Raw genomic sequence first — 6,181 nt, 5'->3', positions numbered from 1 at the left:
TGGGCTTCTCGTTACGGTGGCCTCTCTTGTTTCAGAGCACTAGCTCTAGAGAACGTGGGTTTCAGTTGCTGCCCATGGGCTCCGTAGATGCAGCTCCAGGTTCTAGAGCACAGGCTACGGTGCCCCAAGGCATGTGAGACCTTCCCAGACCAAGGACTGAACCCATGTCTCCTGAATTGGTAGGCAGATTCTTTACCACTGAGCCACCAGGGAAGCCCTAGATGAGTGTTATTAAGAGCTTATGCCTGCCAGGCCCTGCTCCATTGATTTAGGGGATCGCAACTCCTTCAGACAAATACTACCTTTATCATATTCTTTTTCGTATATGGGGAAACTAAAGCACAGAGAGGTTATATAACTCACTCCAGGTGAACCAGCCAGTGGGTGGCAGAGGCAGGATTCAAACCTTGGCCCTGTAGCTTAGAAAAAAAAAAAGCCAGTCATTCAATTGTGTCTGACTCTTTGAGATCCCATCATAGAGCTCCCATGAACTCTAGCCTACCAGGCTCCTCTGTCCATGGAATTCTCCAAGCAAGAATACTGGAGTGAGTTGCCAATTCCTTCTCCAGGGGATCTTCCCAACCCAAGGATTGAACCTGGGTCTCCTGCATTGGAGGCGGGTTCTTTACTGTCTGAGCCACCAGGGAAGCCCTGGAGTTTAGAACCTACCCTCAAAAGCAAGGTCTCTCACCAGAATGTCCACCTGTGAATGCAAAATGATCCATGTTGCTTGGCAAGACAGAAAAAAATTACAAATGAGCAGGTTTGGTGGTGGGGTGGGGCAGGGGATACTGAGCCAGAGCCAGGCAGAAAAAATGTTTTTACTTCTTTAAGTGTAAGTAAGTGAAAGTCTCTCAGTCGTGTCTGACTCTTGCGACCCTATGGACTATACAGTCCATGGAATTCTCCATGCCAGAACACTGGAGTGGGTAGCCTTTCCCTTTTCCAGGGGATCTTCCCAACCCAGGGATCAAACCCAGATCTTCCCACATTGCAGGCAGATTCTTTACCAGCTGAGCCACAAGGGAAGCCCTAGAATACCAGAATGAGTAACCTATCCCTACTCCAGTGGATCATCCCAACCCAGGAATCAACCCAGGGTCTCCTGCATTGCAGGCAGATTCTTTACCAACTGAACTATCAGAGTAAACATTTTATCTCTTTCAGAGCTAAATATTAAGGGTGTGGGTTCTCACTCACTGATGTCTTGAGATACATTGTAGGTAGGACCATGTCTTCCTCACCTGTCTGCCCCTGAGAACCCAGCCAGATCTATACACATGAGTAAGGGACCACCGAGGAGTTGTCATGACCAAGATCTCCAGGAAGCTGTCCCTGAGATGGAAGGAGACATGCAAAGGACCTACTGGGGTGTGGCAGCACAATGGGGAGGGAGGAGCAGAGCTGAACAGGAGCCATTAGGGTTTCCAGACCTGGATAAACATCCACCAGCCTATAGGGAGCTCCAGAGCAAAAAGGCTGCTGAAAGAGCCCCACAATGGACAGAAATGACAAGGCCCTTGGGCCCTCATGGTGTTGGCTCATGATATTTTCTTAATAAACTTTACTTTTTAGAGAGGGTATCCCTGGTGGCCCAGTGGTAAGGAATCCGCCAGCCAATGCAGGAGACATGGGTTCGATCCCTGAGTCGGGAAGATCCCCTGGAGAAGGAAATGGCGGCAGCCCACTCCAGTATTCTTGCCTGGGAAAACCCATGGACAGAGGAGCCTGGCAAGCTACAGTTCATGAGGTGGCAAAGAGTCAGACACAACTTAGCAACTAAACCACAACAACAATTTTCTTCAAGAAATTTTAAGTTCACAACAAAATCAAGCAGGAAGTACAGAGATTTCTGATATATTCCCTATCCCACATATGCACAATGGCCCCCACTAGCCACATCTCTGGTTCACCAGAGTATGTTTGTTAAAATCGATGAACCTACACCCATGCATCGTTATCATCCAAAGTTCATCTACAGTCCATGGGGTTGAAAAGAGCTGGACATGATTGAGCAACTAACACACATCTTGGTGTTGAACATTCTACCAGTTTGGAAAAAGATAGAATGACATGTGTCCCCATTATGGAATCATACAGAGTACTTGCATTGCTCAAAAAATTCTCCATGCTCCGCCTATTCATCTCTCCCTGCCTCCTAACTCTAGGCAGCAACTGATCCTTTTACTGCATTCATATTTTTGCCTTCTCCAGCGTGTCATATAGTTGGAACCACAGTGTGTAGCCTCTTCAGTTCAGTTGAATTCAGTTCAGTTGCTCAGTCGTGTCTGACTCTGCGACCCCATGGACTGCAGTTCGCTAGGCTTCCCTGTCCATCACCAATCCCGGAGCTTGCTCAAACTCATGTCCATCGAGTTATTGATGCCATCCAACCATCTCATCCTCTGTCGTCCCCTTCAGATTAGCTTTCTTTCACTTTGCAATATCCATTTAAGTTTTCTCCAAGTCATCTCATGGCTTAGTAGCTCAATCTCTTTTAGCACTAAATAATATTTCTTTTGCATGTTACATTTGGATGTATCAGTTTATTATCCATTCACCTACTGAAGAACATCTTGGTTGCTTCCAGGCTTTGGCAGTTAGGAATAAAGCTGTTATAAACATCCATGTGCAGGTTTTTGGTGAACATAAGTTTTCAGTTTCTCTAGGTAGATACCAAGGAGCATGACTGCTGGATCATATGGTAAGAATACATTTAGTTCTATAAGAAACTGCCAACTTGTCTTCCAAAATGACTGTACCATACTGCATGCCCATCAGCAATAAACGAGAGTTCCTGTTGTTCCACGTCCTTGCCAGCATGTGGCGATATTGGTATTACGGATTTTCACCATTTTAATCAGTGTGTAGTGGAATCTCATTGTTTTAATTTGTAATTCCCTAATTACATTTGATGTGGAACATCTTTTGGTATGTTTATTTGCCATCTGTACACTTTTTGATGGGAGATATCTGTTTACCTCTTTTGCTCGTTTTTCAATTCAATTCAGTTCAGTCACTCAGTCATGTCCGACTCTGTGACCCCATGGACTGCAGCGTGCCAGGCTTCCTTGTCCATCACCAACTCCAGAGCTTTCTCAAACTCATGTCCATCAAGTCAGTGATGCCATTCAACCATCTCATCCTCTGTTGTCCCCTTCTCCTCCTGCCTTCAATCTTTCCCAGCATCAGGGTCGTCTCCAAGGAGTCAGTTCTATGCATCAGGTAGCCAAAGTATTGGAGTTTCAGCTTCAGCATCAATCCTTTCAATGAATATTCAGGACTGATTTCCTTTAGGATTGACTGGTTTGAGCTCCTTGCAGTCCTTGGGTTATTCATTTTCTTCTTATTATTATCGACTTTCTTATTATTGTTATAAGAGTTATGTGAACCGTTTGGATAATGGTCCACTATCAAATATGTCTCTTTCAAATAATTTCTCCCAGTCTGTGGCTTGTTTTTTCTTTCTCTTGAGCAAGTACTCTTACACTATTTTGGTGGGAAGTAGTTTTTTAGACAACATTTTGTTTCTAAAAATATTTGAGAAACATGACCAAAAAGATAGGTATATAAATGTTTATTGCAACATTATTTGTTCTTTCAGAAACAGAAACCACATGGAGGCAACAGTGTGTTCCCTAAGTCTGCGGTAGGGAGAGGTGTGGATGTGTGTACTCCACCCTGTGGAATACTATATGGCCATAAAAAAGAAAGGCTGTTATAGAACAATCTGTCGAGTAGAATCACATTTTTTTAGGTGGGGAGCCTGGAGGGAAGTAGGCAATCTAAGCTCAGGTTTATAAATGCAAGGGGAGACAATGAGAGCACACAGCTACCCAAGACTGGGGTTTCCTCTAGTGAGGGCAGGGAATCAGAATATTTTTATTCTACACCCTTTTAAAATGATCTTTTAATGTGTATGTGCTACTTGTGTAAAATAAAACCGATATTTTAAAAATATTATGATTGTGTCAAAAGCAAGGGAAGTGGAAAAGAAAGGAAAAAAAAGTCAAATATCTATTTATTACCGTGAAGGCAAACAGAACCATAAGGCCAGGATTCTCAGACTGGATTACATACGTTTTAATGCAGCTGTGGTCTGTTTTCAAAACACATACACCACACAAAGTGTTTGAAATTTAAAAATAACAGGATGGAAAAGGCAAATGCTAGTAACAACAAAAAAATGCAGATGGCAGTGTTAATATCAGATTGAACAATATTTAGGACTAAGTATATTAAATAGAGGAGAAGGCAATGGCACCCCACTCCAGTACTGTTGCCCGGAAAATCCCATGGATGGAGGAGCCTGGTGGGCTGCAGTCCATGGGGTCGCTAAGGGTCAGACACGACTGGGTGACTTCACTTTCACTTTCCACGTTCATGCATTGGAGAAGGAAATGGCAACCCACTCCAGTGTTCTTGCCTGGAGAATCCCATGGACAGAGAAGCCTGGTAGGCTGCAGTCCATGGGGTCGCACAGAGTCGGACACGACTGAAGCGACTTGGCCGCATATTAAATAGAACAAAGAAGGAAACTTACAGCAAAAATAAACAACAACTTTGAAGATACAGTGATCATCAACTTTTTAAAACTAAATAGCATGCAAGACATGGAAGCAACCTAAATGTCCATCCAGAGAGGAACAGATAAAGAAGAATGTGGTACATATATACGATGGAATATTACTCATTCATTAAAACGAATGACATAGTGCCATTTGTAGCAACATGGCTGGACCCAGACACTGTCACACTGAGTGAAGTAAGTCAGACAGAGAAGAAGAAATATCACGTGACATCCCATATTCGAGCAGTCTAAAAGGAAATTATACAAATAAATTTACAAAACGGAAAGAGACCCACAGACTTAGAGAATGAACTTATGATTGCTGGGCAAAGGGCGAGGGGAAGGGGTGGAGTTTGGGATGGACATGTCCACACTGCTATATTTAAAATGGATAACCAGCAGGGACCTACTGTATAGCACATGATCTGCTCAAGGTGATATGGCAACCTGGATGGGAGGGGAGTTCGGGGGAAAATGGATACATGTGTATGTATGGCTGAGTCCCTTCACTGATCACCTGTAACTATCATGACATCATTTGTTAATCAGCCATGCTGCTGCTGCTGCTAAGTCACTTCAGTCGTGTCCGACTCTGTGTGACCCCATAGACGGCAGCCCACTAGGCCCGTCTGTCCCTGGGATTCTCCAGGCAAGAACACTGGAGTGGGTTGCCATTTCCTTCTCCAATGCATGCAAGTGAAAAGTGAAAGTTAAGTCGCTCAGTCGTGTCCGACTCTTAGTGACCCCATGGACTGGAGCCTACCAGGCTCCTCCGTCCATGGGATTTCCAGGCAAGAGTACTGGAGTTGAGTGCCATTGCCTTCTCCGTTAATCAGCCATACATCAATGCAAAAAAAAAGTTAAAGAGCTAAAAAAAAACCTAAATGGCATAGGACAATCCATAAAGCAAATTCTTATAAATTTAGGAGAATCTGATAAAACTCTCAGTTAGCAAATGTACTTAATTCATATTTGGCAGATCCCATAGATAAAATATTTACAAGGATTCAAGAAAGTAGCCTGGTACAGGGCACACAGTGGACTCTCAACAAAAACGGGTGAATGAGTGAGGGAAACGATTTAAAAGCTGACAAAGAGCATTAGATTTTATACCAGGCACTTTACTCTCTTAATCTTCCTGCTGATCTTGTGAGATGGGCATGATTATCATTCCATTTTACAGATGAGGAAGCAGAGGCACAGAGAGGGTCGGGAATTTGCCTAAAGGTAGTACGTGGCTGAACTGGGGGTTGAACTCAAGCAATTTAACTACAGAATCAGAGCTACTACCATCTCCTGCCTCTGGAAATAACTTACATATGACAATAATTAACAAGTAAGATTATATAGGTGAATAAGTTTATTCATAGCTGTATAATATACATATGTATATAATATACAAATAAAGATTACCTTCTCTTCCTTCTTTTTTTTTCATTCCTAAGGAATAGATAGATAGATCAACTTAGCCACAAGGAAAAGTTTAAAGAAATTCCAGAGAGGAGAATTTTCTGTATTGTGATTACATTTTCTGTCACAATAAAAATAAAAATCAGTAATAGAGGGGATCAAAGAAGAATCTCGATTGCTTGCTTATAAGTACAATTTCTG

The sequence above is a fragment of the Bos indicus x Bos taurus genome, chromosome 5 (assembly GCF_003369695.1).
Source record: "Bos indicus x Bos taurus breed Angus x Brahman F1 hybrid chromosome 5, Bos_hybrid_MaternalHap_v2.0, whole genome shotgun sequence".
In the NCBI taxonomy this organism is placed as follows: Eukaryota; Metazoa; Chordata; class Mammalia; order Artiodactyla; family Bovidae; genus Bos; species Bos indicus x Bos taurus.
The sequence above is the reverse complement of the archived record's forward strand: the minus strand, read 5'-3'. Positions refer to the sequence as shown.